This window comes from Emys orbicularis, chromosome 10, assembly GCF_028017835.1.
Source record: "Emys orbicularis isolate rEmyOrb1 chromosome 10, rEmyOrb1.hap1, whole genome shotgun sequence".
Classification (NCBI taxonomy): Eukaryota; Metazoa; Chordata; order Testudines; family Emydidae; genus Emys; species Emys orbicularis.
The window spans coordinates 61,255,799-61,269,937 of record NC_088692.1 but is presented as its reverse complement, the minus strand read 5'-3'; positions in this window follow the sequence as shown (position 1 = coordinate 61,269,937).

The window sequence follows — 14,139 nt, the reverse complement described above, 5'->3', positions numbered from 1 at the left end:
CTTCCGGTGGGGTGGCCGCGGAAGTCCTGGTTCTGCCCAACAGGGGGCGTTCATGGCTCCCTCCCTGTCTGTCAGGGCGGGAGACCACGCCCCCTCGCTACAGAGGCCTTAAAGGAAAGGAGTTTTAAAAAAAGAAAGATTGGTTAGGCTTAGAGGAAATGGTTCTAGCCTGCAGTCAGGCCAAGTAATGGTAGAGAGTCTGTTTGCCCGAGGCCATCAATCAGGGCAGGGCAGCAATTGAGTAGGGGCTCTGGCCTACGGTCAGGCAGGTAGAGCACCAGAAGGTCCATTTGCCTGGCGCTTGATCAGGGCGGGGCAGCAAGCAAGTAGGGGGGCTCTGGCCTACAGTCCGGCAGAGCTGTCGCAGTCTAGGGGAGGTTAGCTCTCTGGTGGGAGAGTCAGCACAACTGTCTGGCATCCGGATTCAGGCGGGTGCCAGACCAATGCAGGCCTCCTGACAACCAGGTGGGGAGGCTACCACTCCTGACGTTGGGGTGGTGGGGGTAGAGGAACCCAGGCCCTCCCGCTCCACTGCGTCCCAGCCCAGGGCCCTAACTGCAGTGGAGTTGTCCGACACTGGGTCAGCGGCAAAAGTCCAACCGCAACGTGCTGGCCGGCTTGTAGTCAATAACACAGCTGAATCTGATTTGGCTTCCCTGGGCTACTTCCTACATTCGATTCCATGTGTACATGGGTTTCAGGGTTGTTGTTTGCTTTGCTGGGGTAGACGGCTAGTGGCAGCCCCACCAGCTCGTCGGAGACCCCGGCGTCTTGCAGCTCTGTCAGCCCCTCTGGGTCTCTGTCAGGATAGTGGTCTCCATTAGGTCTGGGGTCACGCAGCGGGGAAGAGACGTCCTGCTCCTCCGGCAGCTCTCTCCCGACTGAGCTGGAGGACCAGCCTTTTATAGTTCCGCTTCCTGTCCCGCCCTTCTGCTTCCGGTGGGGTGGCCGCGGAAGTCCTGGTTCTGCCCAACAGGGGGCGTTCATGGCTCCCTCCCTGTCTGTCAGGGCGGGAGACCACGCCCCCTCGCTACAGAGGCCTTAAAGGAAAGGAGTTTTAAAAAAAGAAAGATTGGTTAGGCTTAGAGGAAATGGTTCTAGCCTGCAGTCAGGCCAAGTAATGGTAGAGAGTCTGTTTGCCCGAGGCCATCAATCAGGGCAGGGCAGCAATTGAGTAGGGGCTCTGGCCTACGGTCAGGCAGGTAGAGCACCAGAAGGTCCATTTGCCTGGCGCTTGATCAGGGCGGGGCAGCAAGCAAGTAGGGGGGCTCTGGCCTACAGTCCGGCAGAGCTGTCGCAGTCTAGGGGAGGTTAGCTCTCTGGTGGGAGAGTCAGCACAACTGTCTGGCATCCGGATTCAGGCGGGTGCCAGACCAATGCAGGCCTCCTGACAACCAGGTGGGGAGGCTACCACTCCTGACGTTGGGGTGGTGGGGGTAGAGGAACCCAGGCCCTCCCGCTCCACTGCGTCCCAGCCCAGGGCCCTAACTGCAGTGGAGTTGTCCGACACTGGGTCAGCGGCAAAAGTCCAACCGCAACGTGCTGGCCGGCTTGTAGTCAATAACACAGCTGAATCTGATTTGGCTTCCCTGGGCTACTTCCTACATTCGATTCCATGTGTACATGGGTTCCAGGGTTGTTGTTTGCTTCGCTGGGGTAGACGGCTAGTGGCAGCCCCACCAGCTCGTCGGAGACCCCGGCGTCTTGCAGCTCTGTCAGCCCCTCTGGGTCTCTGTCAGGATAGTGGTCTCCATTAGGTCTGGGGTCACGCAGCGGGGAGGAGACGGGTGGGGGTGGGGAAGAGAACTTATCCTTGCGGCTGCCCCCGGGAAAAGAGAGAGCTCCCAAGGCTCACAGCCCACAGCATGGTTATCTCCGCCTCTCGGGCGGACCAATCAGAAAATGTTCTACAGCTGAGTCATAGAATGCATTTTCCTGAACCAATCCTATCAATCCAAGATTTTTAAACAATAGCCCTCTCCCTCCCCTCCCCTCACTACGCACCCCCTTTAACTGCCTTATTCTTATCTAAAAACACAGGCCCCAAGCATCTTTCCCGATAGATAGATAGATAGATAGATAGATAGATAGATAGATAGATAGATAGATAGATAGATAGATAGATAGATAGATAGAGGGGGTGTATGGGGATAGATAGATTAGATAGATAGAGGGGGTGTATGGGGATAGAGAGATAGAGGGAATGTATGGGAATAGATAGATAGATAGATAGATAGATAGATAGATAGATAGATAGATAGATAGATAGATAGAGGGGGTGTATGGGGATAGATAGATTAGATAGATAGAGGGGGAGTATGTAGATAGATAGATAGAGGGGGTGTATGGGGATAGATAGATAGAGGGGGAGTATGTCGATAGATAGATAGAGGGGGTATATGGGGATAGATAGATAGATAGATAGATAGATAGATAGATAGATAGATAGATAGATAGATGGGGTGTATGGGGATAGATAGATTAGATAGATAGATAGAGGGGGTGTATGGGGATAGAGAGATAGATAGATAGATAGATAGATAGATAGATAGATAGATAGATAGAGGGGGTGTATGGGGATAGATAGATTAGATAGATAGATAGAGGGGGTGTATGGGGATAGATAGATTAGATAGATAGATAGAGGGGGTGTATGGGGATAGATAGATAGATAGATAGATAGATAGATAGATAGATAGAGGGGGTGTATGGAGATAGATAGATAGGGGGAGTGTATGGGGATAGATAGATAGATAGATAGATAGATAGATAGATAGATAGATAGATAGATAGATAGATAGATAGATAGAGGGGGTGTATGTGGAGAGAGAAAGAGGGAGAGAGAGAACCCCATTGGCTTTAAGCCCTTTTACATTTTATGGGACTTTTCTGTAATCTCAGCTCCTTGAACTTTTTCGTGGTCCGAAGCAAACAACAACCCTGGAACCCATGTACACAAAGAATGGTTGTGTAGGAAGGAGCCCAGGGAAGCCGAATCAGATTCAGCTGTGTCATTGACTACAAGCCGGCCAGTGTGTTGCAGTCGGATTTTCCCCGCTGACCCAGTGGCAGGCCACTCCGCTTGTATTAGGGCCCTGGGATGGGACGTAGGTGAGTGGGAGGGCCTGGGTTCCCCTACCCCTGGCAACCCACCATCAGGAGTGGTAGCCTCCCCACCTGGTTGTCAGGAGGCCTGCATTGGTCTGGCTCCCACCTGAATCCGGACGCCAGACGGTTGTGCGGACTCTCCCACCAGAGAGAGAACCTCCCCTAGACTGCCACAGCTCTGCTGGACTGTAGGCCAGAGCCCCCCTACTTGATTGCTGCCCCACCCTGATCAATGGCCAGGCAAATGGACCTTCTGTTGCTCTGCCTGCCTGCCTGTAGGCCACAGCCCCTTCTCGATTGCCGCCCCGCCCTGATTGAGGGCTCTGGGCAAAACCCCAGGCTGCAGGCCTAGATAAAGGCCTACAAAAGGTACTCGGGCTGCAGAGGGGCAGCCCAGAGATAGGCAGAGGCAGCTGGTCCAACCCCCCTTGCCGATGATGCGTGGTTTATATACTGCAGTCCGCCCCAGTGAGCGGGGGCTAGACAGTGACTGGCAGTAGCCACTGAGGCAAGGTGTAGTTAGAGGGTTGGGGGTTCCCCATGGCCCCTGGACACCCAGATAGTGGGTTACTGCCGGGGGCAGGAGCCTGACGTAGAGGGGCACCGGGGTCTGGGAGGTACACCGGGACCAGCGGCAGGCGAGACACCAGCCTGTAGAGGGCACTTAGAGGCCGGAAGAGGTCATCCCTCACCGGTGAATCGTTGCCCTGCGACACAGACTCTCTGTCTTTGCTCGGTCTGACTGCAGGCCTGAACCATTAACACTGAGCTAATTTCCCCCTGAACCAAGATATCCCAGAAGTATCTGTGACGGTGTACCCCATAAGGCTTTATGGGGAGGGGGTGCTTATAAATGTATGTATGACATAACTGGAATATGTTTTGTGCTGCCTGTGCCAGGTAACAGATCTCCGTAAAGGTTATGGTCTACTATATCTATTCATCCTATTTGTACATATATATGTATCATTTTCTACTTGAGGTTAAGAATATGGGCTGTATGCTTGCTTGGTTTCTAAGTAAGCTTTGGGAGGCATTTGGTCAGCTTCTTTAGAAAGGAATTTGCCAGGTTAAGTACCTGATCAGGAAACACTTGGGGAACAATGCATCTTGGAATGCTCCAATCCACATAAGAAGTCTTCCTGGAGACATGCAAGATACCATGTGGACAATGGCTTCAGCCTGTAAAGACTGAGTCATGCAGGGACATGTGACTTGCCCAGGTGACTCCAGAACTCCATCTTGGAGCTGGACTTTGCATAGGAGGGAGGAGGGAGGTCTCCACCCACAAGAGAGAGTCTATTTAAACCTGGGGGAGGCCCCTCCATTTTGTCTTCAGCTGGCTAAAGAAGGAGCCTCTCCACCCCCCCAGGATACTTGAAAGAAACTGAAACAAAAGACAGTGACTACAGGGGTTGTGAGAGATTGCTGGACCCAGGCTAAAGGGAGATTAGCCTGTAAAAGGGAGCATTCTGGAACTGGTGAGGAACTTATCTGTATTTAGTTTGATTAGACATAGATTTGCGCATTTTATTTTACTTTACTTGGTGACTTACTTTGTTCTGTCTGTTACTACTTTGAACCACTTAAATCCTACTGTCTGTATTTAATAAAATCACTTTTTATTTAGTAATTTACTCAGAGTATGTATTAATACCTGGGGGAGCAAACAGCTGTGCATATCTCTCTATCAGTGTTATAGAGGGCGAACAATTTATGAGTTTGCCTTGCATAAGCTTTATGCAGGGTAAAACGGATTTATCTGGGTTTAGACCCCATTGGGAGTTGGGCATCTGAGTGCTAAAGACAAGAACACTCCTGTGAGCTGTTTTTGGGTAAACTTGCAGCTTTAGGACAAGTGATTCAGACCCTTGGTCTGTGTTGGAGCCAGACAGGAGTGTCTGACTCAGCAAGACAGAGTGCTGGAGTCCTGAGCTGGCAGGGAAAACAGGAGCAGAAGTAGTCTCGGTATATTGGATGGCAGCTCCCAAGGGGGTTTCTGTGATCCAACCCGTCACAGTATCATAGCGAGGGGCGTTGTCTCCCGCCCAGACGGACGGGGAGGGAGCTGCAAACCCCTTACAGCCTCTCTTTCTAGTCTTTCATACTTTTTCTCTAAATATGTCAAAACACAAGCACGCAACCTTACCCCGGCCAAACACAGAAAAATGGGGACGGCGCCGGCAATGGGGACGGGGCGTGGAAACCTGTCAAAAACTATATGGTGATGAAAGCTATCGAGCGGTTACCTACTCACATGGGGTTGTCAGGGAGGGGTAGTACCTCTGATGGGGGAGCAGTCGTACTCCTAGGAGTAGCTCATCCACTTTGGTCCCCACTTGACAACACCCAGCTCTCACCTGTGGCTCCAAGTAGCTGTCAGCATGCGACAGCGGCCACACCCCGGAGACCGTCTCGACTGGCGGGCTAAACCAGGTGAGGGTAGCCGATGAGTATGAGACTCTCGGTGAGTTAGGGCCTGTCTACCCATTGCATGTGAAGGCTGGATCCGGCTGACTGAGTCAACCTGGTTCAATGGTCAGGAAGGCGATGACAGCAAGCGTTGTGGAACGCTTAAGAGCACGACAAGACACGTAGGCGTCCTGGTCATCCACTGCGCCCTGCCCTATCTCCAGCCATCTCGACTTCTGTCCTGCCACTGGATACAGATAGGAACTGGGAAGAGAGAGTGAGGCTGACGTCGCGCAACTCTCCCTCACTTTAATCCAATTCACGCGCAAGTCTCGACATCATATCATATCATATTACATCATATCAAGTCCTGTGGCGATGGGCGAGCGACGAAGCAGCAGGTGTGGATACACTGGGAGCTGTAGCCGCGGACCTGCACATAGGCGGCTCAGGCATAATGGTCGTTCCTCACTGACCGAAGCAGCAGTGGAGCTCGGCATCTTCTTGAGCGACTGAGCAGCCCTATTCAGGATTGCACTGCTCACCTCCGTAGAACGAGGAGGGGGCTAGAAAAGGTGCCCTAAACATTGCCTGCTTCACCAGGGCCGGCTTTAGGAAGTGCGGGGCCCAATTTGAACAGTTTCGACGGGGCCCCAGCAAGGATGACTAAAAAAAAAGCCACTTAAAAAGAACCCTTTCATTTCTTCCATGTATTATTTATTTTCCATGACTATATAAATAATAACAAAATTATATATTACATACATTGCATCATATATTAATTAGCTGATTTTCACTTTCATATTAGGAAAATAATTTATATTTTGATAGTTGTACAACTGATTTTCTTCAATAATGTTTATTTTATTAAAATTTATAAAATATTTCCTTATTAATATAAAATTGTGCCCTCCTCCCCCCCACCCCCCAGCGCCTCCTGGCCCGCGGAAACAAACCCTGCTTCCCCAGCGCCGCCCCGCCGAAACAGCTGTGGGCCGAAAAGGAAGGTTGGCGGGGGGGGGGGCGGGGGAAAGAAACGGCACACATAGGGTGACCAGATCACAGCAGTAAAATAGGACCTGACCCCTCCCCGCTCGGCCCCACCATCACACCCCTCTTCACCCCCTAGCCCCCCGCTGGCTTGCTGCATCCTTCCTAGTCAGTCCCCCACCCACCACTTGCCTCCTTTCACCTTCTCCTTCCCCTGCCAGAAACCCCCATGCCCGCCCTTAGAACCCCTGCTGGCTCACTGCTTGCCTCTTTACCCACCCGCCGCTTGCCCACCCGCTCACCCCCCCCAAAGTATAAAGCCTCATTCAAAGACCCAGGGGTCACTATATTACTGCACACAGCAGTCAATCAGTGCAGTTGTAGATAAATCGCTGCATTATGCATTTTTGTATAACTTTTATATGACTTTGTATTGAATCTTGGTAATGTTATAGCTGGCCCCTAAGGTAGTATAATTAAGGTAAAATAAAAATGTCTTTTTGCTAGAAGTAGAATAAGATCTTCCCCCCACTTTGTAATCAATTGACCTGAATGAATGAGGTGTGAATGAGGAAGGTGTGGAAGGCAGGCACTTCCAGACAGCTGCAACCCTTGGAGAGGGGCTGAGAGCCAGCCAAGGAGAGCTTTGCCCAGGGCTGAGTGGGACAGAGTTTGGGTGCAGGGTCCGGGCTGGGGCATGGTGTGGGGTGCAGGATGGGTGGAGGGGTGCAGGCTCTGGGAGGGAGTGCGGAGGGGTGGATGCAGGCTCTGGGACAGAGTTTGGGGGCCGGAGAGGGGGTGGTGGGTGCTGGGGGGGAGGGGACTGCCATCACATGTGGCTTCCTTCCTCCCCTGCTGCCCCTCACCATAGCCTCGGTGGGGGATGGGGCTGCCCCTTGCCCAGTGTTTGCAGGAGTGGTGGCTGGGGGGAAACCCAGTCAAACTCTGGTTTTACTCTTTCGATGATGGGTCACTTTAACCCCTTACAAACCCCTTCCCGCCTCTCTCACCCCCCTTTTCTACTGGGCTTGTTTGATCTTTCTGGTGGAGCCAGATGAAAACCACAAACCCCAGCGAGAGCAACAGGCTGGAAGACTAGACTGAACCCCCACCACCCACCCAGCCTAGTCCATCCCAGAGCCCAGGACTGAGGGCAAATGTCCCCCCACCCCCGGGCCACCTGCTTCCACTCCTGGCCTCTCCTAGCGCCACCAGCGATTCTGTGTGCCTGCATCGGGTGGGATTTCAACCGGACCCCCCCCTCGCTAAATTCACCCCTGTTTTGCGACCACTCTGCACCAAGAGCACCTTCCTTCCCTGCCCTAGAGCTGCTGGATGGCTAGAAAGCTGAGCTGGGTGTTTGATCGATCCGGAATATTATCGTGGCCCCCCCCAAAAAAACTTAATGTCCACACAGCTTTGGGGGGGGGATATTCCTCCCCCCCAAAACCGGTCTATTTTATTGTTGCAGGGCAAATGAAGAAGCCAGAGTAATGGAAATATTCAGCCCCTACAGTGGTCTTGCAGCAGGGGAAGCAGAGTTGATGGGAAGGGAACTGGTTTGGATAGGAGCCCCCGTCCCCCTCCTTTGCAAAATAATTTGGAGAGGGGAATCAGATCACTCCGTGCCTCAGTTTCCCTCTCTCGGGGGAGGGGGGAGAGATAAAAGTCTCAGCCTGCCGTGTTGCAGACCTTTTGCATTCTCCCCTCTGGATGTATTTGATTTCCTCCTCCAAACCTCCCTCTCTCTCTCACCTGGAATTCACAGCACTAAGTACTGGCTCGGGGCTTTCTTCCTGGGTTACATGATCCCGAGTTTAGTTTTGAAACAGACACAGGCAGGCACAAACTCACCCTCAAACAGCAACACCACCGAAAACCACAAAACCAACCCAATATTACAAACCTATGGGGAATCACGGGGTCAAACACTCACCGACCGAAGCCCCAGCAGCTGCTAAGGTGAGTGAGGTCCACTGCAGAGATTCCTGTCTCCCACCGGACCGGAAGCCCCCTCGGTGTCTCCTCCAGGTGAGTGCTGGGGGGAGGGGAGGGGAAGGCTGCAAAGCACATGTGCCTTCTCCCCCCCTCCCACTCCTGACCTGCAACAGCCGCTGCTGCCTCTGCTTCAGCCCCCTGCCGGCCAGCGTCTCTGGTTGCCTAGCAGCAACAGCTGCTGCTTCCCGGAGAGCCACAGAGCTTTGCTTCAGGCAGGGACGCTGCCCGATCTGCGCGGGGCCCTCTTAGGGGCGGGGCCCAATTCAGGGGAATCGGTGGAATCGGCCTAAAGCCGGCCCTGTGCTTCACCTTACCCTGGCCAGCACACCGCGGCTGGCGGGGATCCCACAAAAGCGGTCGAACAAAAACAAAAACAAAACTTAGAGTGACACCGATCGCTATTGGCACATGGAATGTGCGCACGTTACTGGACAACATCACGGCAGACAGACCGGAGAGAAGAACAGCACTTGTTGCTAGAGAGCTCGCACGCTACAATATTGACATTGCAGCCCTTAGCGAAACTCGCCTTGCTAATGAAGGACAGCTGTCCGAGTCAGGCGGTGGCTATACATTCTTCTGGAGTGGCCGCAGCAGTGATGAGCGTCGCGAGTCTGGAGTTGGCTTCGCCATCAAGAATCATCTTGTTTGGAAACTTGCCAGTTCCCCCAAGGGTATGAATGACCGGCTCATGACAATGCAGCTTCCGCTTCAAAAAGGAAAACAAGCTACTTTGATCAGCGCATATGCTCCTACAATGACCAACCCAGAGGATGTGAAGGATAAATTCTACGAAGAACTAGATACTCTGCTATCGTCAGTGCACTGCACAGACAAGCTGATTCTGCTTGACGATTTTAACGCAAGAGTTGGATGCGATGCCGCAGCCTGGGAAGGAGTCATCGGGAAAAATGGAGTGGGAAAGTGTAACAGCAATGGCCTGTTACTGCTGAAAACTTGTGCAGCACATGACCTTCTGATCAGCAATACGGTCTTCCGCCTTCCTACCCGTAACAGGACTTCGTGGATGTATCCCCATTCCAATCACTGGCATTTGATCGATTATGTCATCATCAGGAGAAGGGACAGACAAGATGTCAGGGTTACAAAAACTATGTGTGGCGCTGACTGTTGGACGGATCATAGGCTCATAGTATCCAAAATAAAGCTCCGTATCATGCTGAAGAGACAACCACAAGGCTGTAAGGCTCTCAAAAGGATCAACGTGTCGAAGCTGAAGAACAGCGGCATCACTGAAAATCTAGCGGAAGACCTAGAGAATGAGCTTGCTGATCTTCATATTGAGGATGACGCTGAGAAAGACTGGGAGCGATTCCGCAACACTGTCCATACAGCTGCATCGAAGATATTGGAGCCCTCCACATGCAGGCAACAAGACTGGTTTGATGAAAATGATGCAGAAATCCAGGCCTTACTTGCTGAGAAACACCGCCTGCATCGTGCATATCAAAACGATCCATCCTCAGTGGCAAAGAAGACCGCCTTTATCAACGCTCGCAGAACAGTACAGAACCGACTGCGCAAAATGCGGGACTTGTGGCTGAGCGTCAAAGCAGATGAAATACAGGCATCTGCGGACAGGAACGACTATAAGCAGTTTTATGAAGCCCTCAACACACTCTATGGTCCACAGTCTTCTGGGAGCTTTCCCCTCCTGAACTCTGATGGTACTGTGCTCCTTACAGAGAAGACGCAGATTCTCCAGAGATGTGCTGAACACTTTGAAGCAATTCTCAATCGCCCCTCAGTCATCAATGACGAGGCCATTGACAAGATGCCCCAGGTTGCAGTCAATGACTCCATGGATGCTTCACCAGAAGAGGACAAAGTGAAGAAAGCTATCAATCAGCTGTCAAGTGGCAAAGCCCCAGGGTCAGATGCCATACCAGCAGAGGTGTACAAAGTCGGTGGACCCATGCTGCTGCAGAAACTCACTGAGCTGTTTCAGTCCTTCTGGAAGCAGGGAACCATTCCACAAGAATTTAGAGACGCGTCCATCTTGCACCTCTATAAGAGGAAGGGCAATCGCCAGGTATGCGACAATCACCGTGGAATCTCGCTGCTTTCTCCAGCGGGGAAAGTTCTTGCACGGGTTCTGTTGAACTGATTGATCACTCACCTGGAGAAGGGCTTACTGCCAGAATCACAGTGTGGCTTCTGCAAGGGACGTGGGACTATTGACATGATCTTCGCTGTGCGTCAGCTACAGGAGAAATGTCAAGAGCAGAATCGTGAACTCTACACAACATTTGTGGACCTCACGAAAGCATTTGACTCTGTCAGTCGCCAGGGCCTGTGGAGGATCATGTCGAAATTTGGCTGTCCAGACAGATTTATACGAATGGTACGTCAATTTCATCACAGTATGATGGCTCGTGTCCTGGATTACGGTGAAACATCTGAGGCCTTCCCAGTCACCAACGGCGTCAAGCAAGGGTGTGTTTTAGCACCCACTTTGTTCAGCATGATATTCTCTGCCACTCTGACTGATGCCTTTCAACACTGCTCTGAAGGAGTAGGCATGAAGTATAGAACTGACGGGAAACTATTCAATCTGAGGCGACTGCATGCCATCACCAAGGTGAAGGAAACTGTACTTCGAGACTTTCTCTTTGCCGATGATTGTGCTCTGATTGCTAGTACAGAGCCAGAAATGCAAGCCAATATGGACACGTTTTCAACTGCATGCAACAACTTCGGTCTCACCATTAACATCAAGAAGACTGAGGTCATGCACCAGCCAGCTCCCCACGCTCCGTACTCAGAACCGTCCATCACTGTAAATGGACAGAGACTTCAGACAGTGAACCACTTCATGTACCTGAGCAGTACCCTTTCCCGAGCAGTGTCAATCGATGATGAAGTAAACTGCAGAATTGCTAAAGCCAGCTCTGCATTTGGCCGATTGCGCTCCAATGTTTGGGAACGTCGAGGGATCAGCCTACCAACGAAGCTGAAGGTCTACCGAGCAGTGGTGCTTCCAACTCTGCTGTACGCCTGCAAGACGTGGACTGTCTATCGGAGTCATGCACGAAGGCTCAATCACTTCCACATTTCCTGTCTGCGAAAGCTTCTAAAAATCAGATGGCAGGACAAAGTGCCCGATACTGATGTCCTTACTAGAGCCAGTCTGCCGTCAGTTCACACATTGCTGATGAGAGCCCAGACCAGGTGGGCCGGACATGTCGTGAGAATGTCAGATGAACGCATTCCTAAACAGCTCTTCTACAGAGAACTCACTCAGGGAAAGCGCTCCCATGGAGGACAAAAGAAGCGGTTCAAGGACACACTGAAGACCTCTTTGAAGTCCTTCGAGATCAACACCGCCACATGGGAAACCTTCGCACTGAACCGTCCAGCATGGCGCAGCCTCATTCACACAGGCAGTAATACCTCTGAGGTGAGGCGTATTGCTGAGGCTGAAAAAAAGCGTGAGCTGAGCAAGTCCAGAGCTGCTTGTACATCATCGACAGTGCCATTACATGTCTGCCCGAGGTGTGACAGGACGTTCCACGCCCAAATCGGACTGATCAGTCATCTTCGGACGCACAGAGCCCGGTCATCGAAAGGATGAGTTGTTGAGGTCTTCATCGATAACGATGGACGAACATCACTCACATGCAATCCCCCACCCTGTACATAGCAATCCTCTGTTTCATTCTGATGTTTTTTGATGTACTTTAATGCTTTTATTCATTTTATTGATTAAATAATTGTAATTACAGTAATACATCAAGGTATAAAAGATCTACACATCTTGTCCTGTACACAGAACACAGACCGCTCCAATGGATCCCACAACCCATACAGCGAGAAAGCCGTAGCAAGCGTTAACATCTCCAAAATCATATCAGGGCAGGAAAATACACCTGCTGTTTGCAACACTTGTACAGTATAGACACAGGGTGAGGGCTAGACAAAGTGACCACGATTAGTCCTGCTCCATCTCTATGTGACGAAGTGGGGGGTTTTCTTGTTTTCTGTGGAGTTTCAATGGTTTGCATGCAGAGGGGGTGGGACTCAGTTTCCCTGGGTGTTACTGGTTTAACGAGGTGAGGGGAGAGGGAGTGTGTTTTGCAGAGGACCGGAGAGAGGACGTGGGGACCCAGCCAATGGCTGGGAGGATGGATACCCCAGTGACCGGTGACCTGGCGACCTGGTGACCCAGAGGCCCAGCTGAGGAGACGCAGCCGGTTCTGGCCAGTGGGAGGACAATGGGCTGCAGAGTGAGGACCCAGTGACCTAACCAGCCGGTTCCAGCCAGAGGACAGAAGCAGGAGAGGAGGCCCCGGTTTACGACCCTGTTTACCTGGAGAGAAGACAATGGACAGAGGCGGGGCCTGGGGCCAGGGATCTCAGATGCCCAGCTGCGAGCAGGGGGGCTCTGGGCTGGAGAGGGGAAGCAGGCAGAGCCCACCTGGATGCAGGGAGACTGGGATGTGCTGTGCTGAGGGAGGCCAGGCCTGAGGGTCAGGAGAGGAGGCCCCGGTTTACGACCCTGTTTACCTGGAGAGAAGACAATGGACAGAGGCGGGGCCTGGGGCCAGGGATCTCAGATGCCCAGCTGCGAGCAGGGGGGCTCTGGGCTGGAGAGGGGAAGCAGGCAGAGCCCACCTGGATGCAGGGAGACTGGGATGTGCTGTGCTGAGGGAGGCCAGGCCAGAGGCCCAGAGACTGGGATGTGCTGTGCTGAGGGAGGCCAGGCCTGAGGGTCACCCTCAGGCCTGGCCTCCCTCAGCACAGCACATCCCAGTCCCCACGTCCTCTCTCCGGTCCTCTGCAAAACACACTCCCTCTCCCCTCACCTCGTTAAACCAGTAACACCCAGGGAAACTGAACACTGTGCTGTGTTCAACTCTCAATAAACCCTCCTGTTTCATGCTGGCTGAGAGTCACTCCGGTCTAGGGAACAGGGTTGCATCAACCCCTTCGGGGGTGGAGGCCCCGGGGGTCCAGAGCGAGTGGACTCCCTGAGGGGGCCCACAGCAGAGACAGACGTGCTAAGGCTCAGAGAGGTGCGGATCCAGGAGGTGGAGGGGCCTGACCCCGAGAGAGAGTGGACCCCCAAGAAGGGCTGTCTCACTAAAAGGGGCACCCCCCACGGACCGCACGGGGCCAAGAGTGGGCACGATCTGTGAGTCCGTGACACTCTACTGTCTGGGTTTCCATCTACAGCTGTTCACACTGGAAATGCAGGACGGGCTAAGGTTAGCCCATCACCAAAAGAACCTTAATGTAAAGCAGTGCTCCTGCCAGTGCCTGGTGGGGATCATGCAGACAGACTACACCCCAGGCTGGGCATTGTCCCAGGGTAAAGCAGGGCTGTAGTGGAAGGTGGAGGAGCCCCGGACGAACAGGGTGAAGCATGGGACAATTCAGCTAAGAGTTGCAGGGCTGGGCACCAGAAGAATCGCCGGGTGGAACTTTGGGGTATGGCAGGGAGGGGTGGAATGAGCCCCGCTCTGGGTCAGTCCCAGTGCCATTGGCCCACTGCCTTTGAAGAGGCCACCGATGAAGGCTATTTGTCCTACTCCCCTGGGTCCCGCAACCCAGCTCTCCCCGGAGAGAAACTTTGCCTTGGAATCTTAAAGCAAGTGACTTTGTTGTTAG